The following is a 15,049-nucleotide window of genomic DNA, read 5'->3' on the forward strand; positions in this document are numbered from 1 at the left end:
CCGAAGACTAGGGGCTTCGCCGAAATTTAAATAGAATTCTATGGCTAAGTGAGAGTGTTCAAACATTATAAGTCCGGTTGCCTTGTTCGTTGTGTTGAGCGCCTCCCTAGATGGACCCAAAAATGGGAACAAGAGTGCTCAAGTTTATCCCGAACACCCCAGCACTCGTGGCATGGGGGCTGAAGCCGACGACTTGCCATCTCTCAGATTTGATAAACAGCCGCACAGAAGGTAATATTTTAAATGAACAAGCGTTTCTTAGCGCATATGAACTAAGTTTTCAGCGCACATGATAACAAAATGCGATTCTACTCAAATATTACATTTTTGGAGCACTCACCCGCAATAGTGCGGGCGCCCTTCAGCACACTCTTATAATACATCTCAGGCGTGCGATGCTCCTTGCCCTCTGGTGGCGGGTCCGTCACGAGCTTCTGGGCATCCATCTTGCCCCAGTGCACCTTTGCGCGGGCAAGGGCCCGACGGGCACCCTCAATGCAAGCGGAGTGCTTGATGACTTCAACCCACGGGCACGCATCCACCAGGCGCCGCACCAGGCCGAAGTAGCTCCCAGACATGGCCTCCTTAGGCCACAGCCGAACTATGAGGCCCTTCATGGCCTGTTCGGCCGCCTTGTGGAGCTCGACTAGCTGCTTCAGTTGGTCGCTAAGGGGCACCGGATGTCCGGCCTCAGCATACTGAGACCAGAAGACCTTCTCCGTCGAGCTCCCCTCCTCGGCCCGGTAGAATGCGGCAGCATCGGACACACTGCGAGGAAGATCTGCGAACGCTCCTGGAGAGCTCCGAATTCGGGTAAGCAACAGGTAATTAACACTCACATGCTTACTTTGCACGAAAAATGCCTTACCCGCTGCTATTTTCTTCACCGCCTCGATCTCCTGGAGGGCCTTGTAGGCTTCGGCCTTAGCGGCATTGGCACTCTCAAGAGCAGTTGCAAGCTCAGACTCTCGAGTCTTTGAGTCACGCCCCAGGCTCTCATGTTTTTTCACGAGATCCTGGAGCTCTTGTTGTACCTCCGCCACCCGCGCCTCCTGCTTCTCTTGCTCGGTGCGCTCTGCAGCCGCATTGCGTTCGGCCGTGGCCACCGCCTCTTTCAGGTCGCCACCTTGTTAGTGGCCCCTGCAATACCTACGTTATCCTTGTCATTCTTTTTGCAACCAAAATCCTTTTCTGTAAGGTACGATTTTAATAAGGTATTACTCACCTTCCTTGTCCTCGAGCTGCTTCTTGGCATGGCCGAGCTCGTTCTCGGACCGCTCGAGGCTTTCCTTCAAAGTATTGACCTCCGCAGTCAGTGCGGCAGAGGTCAGCAGCACAGCCTGCAATCCCATATTGACATATTTTTTGTAACTCCTGCGTATATCTTTTTAGATCCTCAGTCCGGATTTTCTTTCCGAACACCGAACCGAGCATCAGGGGCTACTATCTATGTGGTACTATTTTACATATATTGAAATTCTTACCTCAAAGCCTGTTAGAAGGCTGCTGCAGACTTCGGTCAGCCCGCTCTTGGTGAGCTGAACCTTCTGAATCACCGCACTCATAACAGTGCGGTGTTCCTCTTCAATGGAGGTGCCATTGAGCGCCTCCAGCAAGTTATCCGGCGCCTCCGGTTGGACGGAGGCAGCCGGGGTCATGGTCTTGCCCTTCTTACGAAGGGGCCGTCCGCCGGACTCCGGAGCCACTGTGGGCTCCGGGGCTGAGTCCGGTGCAAAGTCCGGGAGGTTGTCCTGCGACACCTCCGGGGCCTCCTCCTCCTGGTGGGTCCTTTCCTGGGATCCCACCTCGGCATCGTCCGCATCACGGGGGGTGGAGGCAGTTGAAAGAGAATCCATATCCGACGCACCTAAGGACCCGCTCGACGAAGCGGGAAGATCATCCTTGGGCGGACTGCAGGGTTGTATGCGGCATTAGAAAGACATTATGTGGCGAAAAGGAAAAACCTTGAAGTTATTCGGGAGTCCGGATACTTACGATCTCGCTAGGGGCTTGGCCCTTGGGGGCCAGTCCTCGTCGCCGTCACGGGTGTTGGCAGAGCAGTTCGGGGGAAAAGTTTTCCCCTTCTTGGACCCTTCGGCCTCCCTTGTTGGGGAGGCCTTCCTTTTCTTCCCTCCCCCCGCTGGGGGAGAGGCTTTCTTCTTCTCCTCCTCGCCTTGGTGGGAGGAATCGGCCTCGGATTCATCATCCTATAGCACCTGAAAACGAGAACTCTTCCGAGTCCCCATGGCCTTCTTCTTCGGTGCCACGTGGGGTGCCGGAGCCAGCAGCCCCGTTAGGTGGGCGTCTGCTGGGTCCTCTGGCAATGGGGCTGGACAGATAGTCCGTTCGGCCTTCGCCAGCCAGTCCTATCAAAGGTAAAGGGAGTTTAGATCCCGCATAGAGTCAAACTATGGAAAACAAGTGGCAAAATCACTTACCTCGTCAGCTGGACGCTGCGAGCGGAATCCACGATCTTCGGTAGCGGATGTGGGAGCCTCGGCGCCCTTGAACACCACCTTCCAGACATCTTCGTACGTAGTGTCGAAGAGCCCGCTCAGGGTCTGGTGCTGCGCCGGATCGAACTCCCACATGTTGAAACTCCGTCGTTGGCACGGGAGAATCCGGCGGATGAGCATGACCTGGACTACGTTGACAAGCTTGAGCTTCTTGTCCACCAGCTTTTGGATACAGGCTTGGAGTTCGGTCAGCTGTTGGGTTTCGTAGTAATTTCAAAAAATTTCCTACGCGCACACAGGATCATGTGATGCATAGCAACGAGAGGAGAGTGTTGTCTACGTACCCAACGCAGACCGACTGCGGAAGCAATGACACGACGTAGAGGAAGTAGTCGTACGTCTTCATGATCCAACCGATCAAGCACCGAAACTACGGCACCTCCGAGTTCGAGCACACGTTCAGCTCGATGACGATCCCCGGACTCCGATCCAGCAAAGTGTCGGGGAAGAGTTTCGTCAGCACGACGGCGTGGTGACGATCTTGATGAACTACAGCAGCAGGGCTTCGCCTAAACTCCGCTACAGTATTATCGAGGAATATGGTGGCAGGGGGCACCGCACACGGCTAAGGAATCGATCACGTGGATCAACTTGTGTCAACTTGTGTGTTTAGAGGTGCCCCTGCCTCCGTATATAAAGGAGGAGAGGAGGGGAGGCTGGCCCGGCCAAAGAGGGAGGCGCAGGAGAGTCCTACTCCCTCTGGGAGTAGGATTCCTCCCCCCAATCCTAGTCCAACTAGGATTCCTCGGAGGGGAAGGGAGAGAGGGGGGCCGGCCACCTTCTCCTAGTCCTAATAGGACTAGGGGAGGGGAAAGAGGCGCAGCCACCTTGGGCTGCCCCTTTCTCCTTTCCACTAAGGCCCATGATGGCCCATATGGCTCCCGGGGGGTTCCGGTAACCTCCCGGTAACCCGGTAAAATCCCGATTTCACCCGGAACACTTCCGATGCCCAAACATAGGCTTCCAATATATCAATCTTTACGTCTCGACCATTTCGAGACTCCTCGTCATGTCCGTGATCACATCCGGGACTCCGAACAACCTTCGGTACATCAAAATGCATAAACTCATAATATAACTGTCATCGTAACCTTAAGCGTGCGGACCCTACGGGTTCGAGAACAATGTAGACATGACCGAGACATGTCTCTGGTAAATAACCAATAGCGGGACCTGGATGCCCATATTGGCTCCTACATATTCTACGAAGATCTTTATCGGTCAGACCGCATAACAACATACGTTGTTCCCTTTGTCATCGGTATGTTACTTGCCCGAGATTCGATCGTCGGTATCCAATACCTAGTTCAATCTCGTTAACGGCAAGTCTCTTTACTCGTTCCGTAATACATCATCTCACAACTAACATATTAGTTGTAATGCTTGCAAGGCTTATGTGATGTGTATTACCGAGAGGGCCCAGAGATACCTCTCCGACAATCGGAGTGACAAATCCTAATCTCGAAATACGCCAACCCAACATCGACCATTGGAGACACCTGTAGTACTCCTTTATAATCACCCATTTACGTTGTGACGTTTGGTAGTACCCAAAGTGTTCCTCCGGTAATCGGGAGTTGCATAATCTCATAGTCGTAGGAACATGTATAAGTCATGAAGAAAGCAATAGCAACATACTAAACGATCAGGTGCTAAGCTAATGGAATGGGTCATGTCAATCAGATCATTCTACTAATGATGTGACCTCGTTAATCAAATAGCAACTCATTGTTCATGGTTAGGAAACATAACCATCTTTGATTAACGAGCTAGTCAAGTAGAGGCATACTAGTGACACTCTGTTTGTCTATGTATTCACACATGTATTATGTTTCCGGAAAATACAATTCTAGCATGAATAATAAACATTTATCATGATTATAAGGAAATAAATAATAACTTTATTATTGCCTCTAGGGCATATTTCCTTCAGTCTCCCACTTGCACTAGAGTCAATAATCTAGATTACACTGTAATGAATCTAACACCCATGGAGCTTTGGTGCTGATCATGTTTTGCTCGTGGAAGAGGCTTAGTCAACGGGTCTGCAATATTCAGATCCGTATGTATCTTGCAAATCTCTATGTCTCCCACCTGGACTAGATCCCGGATGGAGTTGAAGCGTCTCTTGATGTGTTTGGTCCTTTTGTGAAATCTGGATTCCTTTGCCAAGGCAATTGCACCAGTATTGTCACAAAAGATTTTCATTGGACCCGATGCACTAGGTATGACACCTAGATCGGATATGAACTCCTTCATCCAGACTCCTTCATTTGCTGCTTCCGAAGCAGCTATGTATTCCGCTTCACATGTAGATCCCGCTACGACGCTTTGTTTAGAACTGCACCAACTGACAGCTCCACCGTTTAATGTAAACACGTATCCGGTTTGCGATTTAGAATCGTCCGGATCAGTGTCAAAGCTTGCATCAACGTAACCTTTTACGATGAGCTCTTTGTCACTTCCATATACGAGAAACATATCCTTAATCCTTTTCAGGTATTTCAGGATGTTCTTGACCGCTGTCCAGTGATCCATTCCTGGATTACTTTGGTACCTCCCTGCTAAACTTATAGCAAGGCATACATCAGGTCTGGTACACAGCATTGCATATATGATAGAGCCTATGGCTGATGCATAGGGAACATCTTTCATATTCTCTCTATCTTCTGCAGTGGTCGGGCATTGAGTCTTACTCAATTTCACACCTTGTAACACAGGCAAGAACCCTTTCTTTGCTTGATCCATTTTGAATTTCTTCAAAATTTTGTCAAGGTATGTGCTTTGTGAAAGTCCAATTAAGCGTCTTGATCTGTCTCTATAGATCTTAATGCCTAATATGTAAGCAGCTTCACCGAGGTCTTTCATTGAAAAACTTTTATTCAAGTATCCCTTTATGCTATCCAGAAATTCTATATCATTTCCAATCAGTAATATGTCATCCACATATAATATCAGAAATGCTACAGAGCTCCCACTCACTTTCTTGTAAATACAGGCTTCTCCAAAAGTCTATATAAAACCAAATGCTTTGATCACACTATCAAAACGTTTATTCCAACTCCGAGAGGCTTGCACCAGTCCATAAATGGATCGCTGGAGCTTGCACACTTTGTTAGCTCCCTTTGGATCGACAAAACCTTCTGGTTGCATCATATACAACTCTTCTTCCAAGAATCCATTCAGGAATGCAGTTTTGACATCCATTTGCCAAATTTCATAATCATAAAATGCGGCAATTGCTAACATGATTCGGACGGACTTAAGCATCGCTACGGGTGAGAAGGTCTCATCGTAGTCAATTCCTTGAACTTGCCGAAAACCTTTTGCGACAAGTCGAGCTTTGTAGACAGTAACATTACCATCAGCGTCAGTCTTCTTCTTAAAGATCCATTTATTCTCAATCGCTTGCCGATCATCGGGCAAGTCAACCAAAGTCCATACTTTGTTCTCATACATGGATCCCATCTCAGATTTCATGGCTTCTAGCCACTTTGCGGAATCTGGGCTCACCATCGCTTCTTCATAGTTCGTAGGTTCATCATGATCTAGTAGCATGACCTCCAGAACAGGATTACCGTACCACTCTGGTGCGGATCTTACTCTGGTTGATCTACGAAGTTCAGTAGTCTCTTGATCTGAAGTTTCATGATCATTATCATTGGCTTCCTCACTAACTGGTGTAGATGTCACTGAAACAGTTTTCTGTGATGAACTACTTTCCAGTAAGGGAGCAGGTACAGTTACCTCGTCAAGTTCTACTTTCCTCCCACTCACTTCTTTCGAGAGAAATTCCTTCTCTAGAAATGATCCATTCTTAGCAACAAATGTTTTGCCTTCGGATCTGTGATAGAAGGTGTACCCAACAGTTTCCTTTGGGTATCCTATGAATACACATTTCTCCGATTTGGGTTCGAGCTTATCAGGTTGAAGCTTTTTCACATAAGCATCGCAGCCCCAAACTTTAAGAAACGACAACTTTGGTTTCTTGTCAAACCATAGTTCATCAGGCGTCGTCTCAACGGATTTTGATGGTGCCCTATTTAACGTGAATGCGGCCGTCTCTAAAGCATATCCCCAAAATGATAGCGGTAAATCTGTAAGAGACATCATAGATCGCACCATATCTAGTAAAGTACGATTACGACGTTCGGACACACCATTACGCTGTGGTGTTCCGGGGGGCGTGAGTTGCGAAACTATTCCACAGTTTTTCAAATGTACACCAAACTCGTAACTCAAATATTATCCTCCACGATCAGATCGTAGAAACTTTATTTTCTTGTTACGATGATTTTCAACTTCACTCTGAAATTCTTTGAACTTTTCAAATGTTTCAGACTTATGCTTCATTAAGTAGATATATCCATATCTGCTTAAATCATCTGTGAAGGTGAGAAAATAACGATATCCGCCACGAGCCTCAATATTCATCGGACCACATACATCGGTATGTATGATTTCCAACAAATCTGTTGCTCTCTCCATAGTACCGGAGAACGGTGTTTTAGTCATCTTGCCCATGAGGCACGGTTCGCAAGTACCAAGTGATTCATAATCAAGTGGTTCCAAAAGTCCATTAGTATGGAGTTTCTTCATGCGTTTTACACCGATATGACCTAAACGACAGTGCCACAAATAAGTTGCACTTTCATTATCAACTTTGTATCTTTTGGTTTCAACATTATGAATATGTGTATTACTACTATCGAGATTTAGTAAGAATAGACCACTCTTCAAGGGTGCATGACCATAAAAGATATTACTCATATAAATAGAACAACCATTATTCTCTGATTTAAATGAATAACCTTCTCGCATTAAACAAGATCCAGATATAATGTTCATGCTCAACGCTGGCACCAAATAACAATTATTTAGGTCTAATATTAATCCCGAAGGTAGATGTAGAGGTAGCGTGCCGACCGCGATCACATCGACTTTGGAACCGTTTCCCACGCGCATCGTCACCTCGTCCTTTGCCAGTGCCCGCTTATTCTGTAGTCCCTGTTTCGAGTTGCAAATATTAGCAACAGAACCAGTATCAAATACCCAGGTGCTACTGCGAGCATTGGTAAGGTACACATCAATAACATGTATATCACATATACCTTTGTTCACCTTGCCATCCTTCTTATCCGCCAAATACTTGGGGCAGTTCCGCTTCCAGTGACCAGTCTGCTTGCAGTAGAAGCACTCAGTTTCAGGCTTAGGTCTAGACTTGGGTTTCTTCTCTTGAGCAGCAACTTGCTTGCCGTTCCTTTTTGAAGTTCCCCTTTTTCTTCCCTTTGCCCTTTTTCTTGAAACTAGTGGTCTTGTTAACCATCAACACTTGATGCTCCTTCTTGATTTCTACCTCCGCAGCTTTCAGCATTGCGAAGAGCTCGGGAATAGTCTTGTTCATCCCTTGCATATTATAGTTCATCACGAAGCTCTTGTAGCTTGGTGGCAGTGATTGGAGAATTCTGTCAATGACGCAATCATCCGGAAGATTAACTCCCAATTGAATCAAGTGATTATTATACCCAGACATTTTGAGTATATGCTCACTGACAGAACTGTTCTCTTCCATCTTGCAGCTATAGAACTTATTGGAGACTTCATATCTCTCAATCCGGGCATTTGCTTGAAATATTAACTTCAACTCCTGGAACATCGCATATGCTCCATGACGTTTCAAAACGTCGTTGAAGTCCCGATTCTAAGCCGTAAAGCATGGCACACTGAACTATCGAGTAGTCATCAGCTTTGCTCTGCCAGACGTTCATAACATCTGGCGTTGCTCCAGCAGCAGGCCTGGCACCCAGCGGTGCTTCCAGGACGTAATTCTTCTGTGCAGCAATGAGGATAATCCTCAAGTTACGGATCCAGTCCGTGTAATTGCTACCATCATCTTTCAACTTTGCTTTCTCAAGGAACGCATTAAAATTTAACGGAACAACAGCACGAGCCATCTATCTACAATCAACATAAACAAGCAAGATACTATCAGGGACTAAGTTCATGATAAATTTTAAGTTCAATTAATCATATTATTAAAGAACTCCCACTTAGATAGACATCCCTCTAATCCTCTAAGTGATCACGTGATCCAAATCAACTAAACCATATCCGATCATCACGTGAGATAGAGTAGTTTCATCGGTGAACATCATTATGTTGATCATATCTACTATATGATTCACGCTCGACCTTTCGGTCTCTGTGTTCCGAGGCCATATCTGCATATGCTAGGCTCGTCAAGTTTAACCTGAGTATTCTGCGTGCGCAACTGTTTTGCACCCGTTGTATTTGAACGTAGAGCCTATCACACCCGATCATCACGTGGTGTCTCAGCACGAAGAACTTTTGCAACGGTGCATACTCAGGGAGAACACTTCTTGATAATTTAGTGAGAGATCATCTTATAATGCTACCGTCAATCAAAGCAAGATAAGATGCATAAAAAGATAAACATCACATGCAATCAATATAAGTGATATGATATGGCCATCATCATCTTGTGCTTGTGATCTCCATCTCCGAAGCACCGTCATGATCACCATCGTCACCGGCGTGACACCTTGATCTCCATCGTAGCATCGTTGTCGTCTCGCCAATCTTATGCTTCCACGACTATCACTACCGTAGTAATAAAGTAAAGCATTACATCGCGATTGCATTGCATACAATAAAGCGACAACCATATGGCTCCTGCCAGTTGCCGATAACTTGGTTACAAAACATGATCATCTCATACAATAAAATTCAGCATCATGCCTTGACCATATCACATCACAACATGCCCTGCAAAAACAAGTTAGACGTCCTCTACTTTGTTGTTGCATGTTTTACGTGGCTGCTACGGGCTTTAAGTAAGAACCAATCTCACCTACGCATCAAAACCACAACGATAGTTTGTCAAATAGACTCCGTTTTAACCTTCGCAAGGACCGGGCGTAGCCATACTTGGTTCAACTAAAGTTGGAGAGGCAGTCGCCCGCAAGCCATCTCTGTGCAAAGCACGTCGAGGGAACCGGTCTCGCGTAAGCGTACGCGTAAGGTTGGTCCGGGTCGTCTCGTCCAACAATACCGCTTGAACCAAAATATGACATGCTGGTAGGCATTATGACTTGTATCGTCCACAACTCACTTGTGTTCTACTCGTGCATATAACATCAACATCATTAACCTAGGCTCGGATGCCACTGTTGGGTTTCGTAGTAATTTCAAAAAATTTCCTACGCGCACACAGGATCATGTGATGCATAGCAACGAGAGGAGAGTGTTGTCTACGTACCCAACGCAGACCGACTGCGGAAGCAATGACACGACGTAGAGGAAGTAGTCGTACGTCTTCACGATCCAACCGATCAAGCACCGAAACTACGGCACCTCCGAGTTCGAGCACACGTTCAGCTCGATGACGATCCCCGGACTCCGATCCAGCAAAGTGTCGGGGAAGAGTTTCGTCAGCACGACGGCGTGGTGACGATCTTGATGAACTACAGCAGCAGGGCTTCGCCTAAACTCCGCTACAGTATTATCGAGGAATATGGTGGCAGGGGGCACCGCACACGGCTAAGGAATCGATCACGTGGATCAACTTGTGTCAACTTGTGTGGTTAGAGGTGCCCCTGCCTCCGTATATAAAGGAGGAGAGGAGGGGAGGCTGGCCGGCCAAAGAGGGAGGCGCAGGAGAGTCCTACTCCCTCTGGGAGTAGGATTCCTCCCCCCAATCCTAGTCCAACTAGGATTCCTCGGAGGGGAAGGGAGAGAGGGGGGCCGGCCACCTTCTCCTAGTCCTAATAGGACTAGGGGAGGGGAAAGAGGCGCAGCCACCTTGGGCTGCCCCTTTCTCCTTTCCACTAAGGCCCATGATGGCCCATATGGCTCCCGGGGGGTTCCGGTAACCTCCCGGTAACTCGGTAAAATCCCGATTTCACCCGGAACACTTCCGATGTCCAAACATAGGCTTCCAATATATCAATCTTTACGTCTCGACCATTTCGAGACTCCTCGTCATGTCCGTGATCACATCCGGGACTCCGAACAACCTTCGGTACATCAAAATGCATAAACTCATAATATAACTGTCATCGTAACCTTAAGCGTGCGGACCCTACGGGTTCGAGAACAATGTAGACATGACCGAGACACATCTCTGGTCAATAACCAATAGCGGGACCTGGATGCCCATATTGGCTCCTACATATTCTACGAAGATCTTTATCGGTCAGACCGCATAACAACATACGTTGTTCCCTTTGTCATCGGTATGTTACTTGCCCGAGATTCGATCGTCGGTATCCAATACCTAGTTCAATCTCGTTACCGGTAAGTCTCTTTACTCGTTCCGTAATACATCATCTCACAACTAACATATTAGTTGTAATGCTTGCAAGGCTTATGTGATGTGTATTACCGAGAGGGCCCAGAGATACCTCTTCCGACAATCGGAGTGACAAATCCTAATCTCGAAATACGCCAACCCAACATCGACCATTGGAGACACCTGTAGTACTCCTTTATAATCACCCATTTACGTTGTGACGTTTGGTAGTACCCAAAGTGTTCCTCCGGTAAACGGGAGTTGCATAATCTCATAGTCATAGGAACATGTATAAGTCATGAAGAAAGCAATAGCAACATACTAAACGATCAGGTGCTAAGCTAATGGAATGGGTCATGTCAATCAGATCATTCTACTAATGATGTGACCTCGTTAATCAAATAACAACTCATTGTTCATGGTTAGGAAACATAACCATCTTTGATTAACGAGCTAGTCAAGTAGAGGCATACTAGTGACACTCTGTTTGTCTATGTATTCACACATGTATTATGTTTCCGGAAAATACAATTCTAGCATGAATAATAAACATTTATCATGATTATAAGGAAATAAATAATAACTTTATTATTGCCTCTAGGGCATATTTCCTTCATCAGCTCCTCTGAATCGCCCCAAATCCGGCCACTCTCTTTCCAGGAGGTGAGCCGTGTAGGGATGCCGGATCTAAATTCAGGGGCCGCTGCCCAATCAGGGTCACACGGCTCGGTGATGTAGAACCACCCCGATTGCCACCCCTTAATGGTTTCCACGAAAGTGCCCTCCAGCCACGTAACATGGGACATCCTGCCCACCATGGCGCCTCCGCACTCTGCTTGGCTGCCCTTCACAACCTTCGGCTTGACACTGAAGGTCTTGAGCCACAAGCCGAAGTGGGGCTGGATGCAGAGGAAGGCCTCGCACACGACGATAAACGCCGAGATATTGAGGATGGAATTCGGGGCCAGATCATGGAAATCCAGGCCGTAGTAGAACATGAGCCCCCGGACAAAGGGATGAAGTGGGAAGCCCAGTCCGCGGAGGAAATGGGGAAGAAATACTACCCTCTCATGGGGCCTGGGGGTGGGGATGAGCTCTCCCTCGTCGGGGAGCCGGTGCGCGATGTTGCTGGACAAATATCCGGCGTTGCGCAGCTTCTGGATCTGCTCCTTCGTGACGGAGGAGGCCATCCACTTGCCTCCCGCTCCGGACATAGTTGGAGAAGGTTGAGGTGAAAGGTGCGGGCTTGGGCGCTGGAGCTCGAGTTCGCGGAGATGGATAAGCCAAGGAGGAAGAAGGCGCAGGTAAAAGGGTTGGATCTTTATCCCCTTATATGGGTGGACACAAGCATGTGTCCCCACCGGCCTGGTAAAACTCGCTTATCTCCCAAGCGCCACAATCAATGGCGCGGTTGGGTTACCCACGTCCGTATTGATGGGAATCCCGGAATAAGGGGAACACGATCTCTGTTTCGACAAGACGTGCCAAGGAAACCGCTTCGCTAAACGCGCTGAGGTGGAACAATAAAAACAATTCGAGTAAAGGCTTGGAAGTGGTGTGACCTCACGCCACAGAATACGTCAGCAGATTGATCTTGTGTAATATTATTCTCTCTACGGTGGTACGTGGAATTTATTTTTGCAGAGCCGGACACTATCCTGGTGTTCACAATCTTCTATAAATTATTCGGAGAAGGAACCCGCCTTGCAATGCCGAAGACAATATGCGCGTCGGACTTGTCGTCATTGAAGCCTGGTTCAGGGGATACTGAGGGAGTCCCGGACTAGGGGGTGTCCGGATAGCCGAACTATCATCATCGGCCGGACACCAAGACTATGAAGATACAAGATTGAAGACTTCATCCCGTGTCCGGATAGGACTTTCCTTGGCGTGGAAGGCAAGCTTGGCGATACGAATATGTAGATCTCCTACCATTGTAACCGACTTTGTGTAACCCTAGCCCCCTCCGGTGCCTATATAAACCGGATGGCTGTAGTCCATAGGACGAACAACAATCATACCATAGGCTAGCTTCTAGGGTTTAGCCTCCTTGATCTCGTGGTAGATCCACTCTTGTAACACACATTATCAATATTAATCAAGCAGGACTTAGGGTTTTACCTCCATCAAGAGGGCCCGAACCTGGGTAAAACATCGTGTCCCTTGTCAAGTTCCCATATGTCCACTATGTAACCATAATATGTGTCCTTTCCCCTCTCGGTTGTTGCATCAAAGCGGACACCACTGTTTTGGTTGGTGCTCTTTTGATCTTGTTTAATCGTGTAAAATGTATTCCCATTTATCTCGTATCCTTTCCAAATCAATACAGTCAAAGATGGTCCCCTGGACAACAAGTACAGCTCATCACAAACAGTGTTGTCACCTCTGAGACGTGCTTCCAACCAACTGCTGGAAATCCTGATGTGTTCACATGTAATCCAGTCGTCGCACTGCTCCGGGTGTTTGGAGCGCAGACTGTTCTTATGTTCATCGACATACGGGGTCACCAAGGTAGAGTTCTGTAGAACTGTGTAGTGTGCTTGAGACCAAGAATATCCGTCCCTGCATATTATTGAGTCCCTTCCAAGCGTGCCTTTTCCAGTCAGTCTCCCCTCATACCGCGATTTAGAGAGACCTATCTTCTTAAGGCCAGGAATGAAGTCAACACAAAACCCGATGACATCCTCTATTTGATGGCCCATGGAGATGCTTCCTTCTGGCCTAGCGCGGTTACGGACATATTTCTTTAGGACTCCCATGAACCTCTCAAAGGGGTACATATTGTGTAGAAATACGGGGCCCAGAATGACAATCTCGTCAACTAGATGAACTAGGATGTGTGTCATGATATTGAAGAAGGATGGTGGGAACACCAGCTCGAAACTGACAAGACATTGCACCACATCACTCCTTAGCCTTGGTATGATTTCTGGATCGATCACCTTCTGAGAGATTGCATTGAGGAATGCACATAGCTTCACAATGGCTAATCGGACGTTTTTCGGTAGAAGCCCCCTCGAAGCAACCGGAAGTAGTTGCGTCATAATCACGTGGCAGTCATGAGACAGGTTCTGAAACTTTTTCTCTACCATATTTATTATTCCTTTTATATTCGACGAGAAGCCAGTCGGGACCTTCATACTAAGCAGGCATTCAAAGAAGATTTCCTTCTCTTCTTTGGTAAGAGCATAGCTGGCAGGACCTTCATACTTCTTTGGAGGCATGCCGTCTTTTTTGTGCAAACGTTGCAGGTCCTCCCATGCCTCAGTTGTTTCTTTTGTCTTCCCATACACGCCCAAGAAGCCTAGCAGGTTCACGCAAAGGTTCTTCGTCACGTGCATCACGTTGATCGAAGAGCGGACCTCTAGGTATTTCCAGTACGGTAGGTCCCAAAATATAGATTTCTTCTTCCACATGGGTGCATGTCTCCCAGCGTCACTCGGAACAGCTAGTCCGCCGGGACCCTTTCCAAAGATTATGTGTAAATCATTGACCATAGCAAGTACGTGATCACCGGTACGCATGGCGGGCTTCTTCCGGTGATCTGCCTCGCCTTTGAAATGCTTGCCTTTCTTTCGACATTGATGGTTGGTCAGAAGAAATCGACGATGGCCCAGGTACACATTCTTCCTGCAGCTTCCCATGTATATACTATCGGTGTCAAGTAAATAGTGCGTGCATGCGTGGTATCCCTTGTTTGTCTGTCCTGAAAGTTTACTGAGAGCGGGCCAATCGTTGATGGTCACGAACAGCAACGCCTTTAGGTCAAATTCCTCCTGTTTGTGCTCATCCCACGTACGTGCACCGTTTCCATTCCACAGCTGTAAAAGTTCTTCAACTAATGGCCTTAGGTACACATCAATGTCATTGCCGGGTTGCTTAGGGCCCTGGATGAGAACTGGCATCATAATGAACTTCCGCTTCATGCACATCCAAGGAGGAAGGTTATACATACATAAAGTCACGGGCCAGGTGCTGTGATTGCTGCTCTGCTCCCTGAAAGGATTAATGCCATCCGCGCTTAAAGCAAACCATACGTTCCTTGGGTCACTTGCAAACTCATCCCAGTACTTTCTCTCGATTTTTCTCCACTGCGACCCATCAGCGGGTGCTCTCAACTTCCCGTCTTTCTTATGGTCCTCACTGTGCCATCGCATCAACTTGGCATCTCTCCATTTCTGAACAGACGTTTCAACCGTGGTATTATAGGAGCATACCACAT

Source organism: Triticum dicoccoides, chromosome 6B, assembly GCF_002162155.2.
Source record: "Triticum dicoccoides isolate Atlit2015 ecotype Zavitan chromosome 6B, WEW_v2.0, whole genome shotgun sequence".
Taxonomy (NCBI): Eukaryota; Viridiplantae; Streptophyta; class Magnoliopsida; order Poales; family Poaceae; genus Triticum; species Triticum dicoccoides.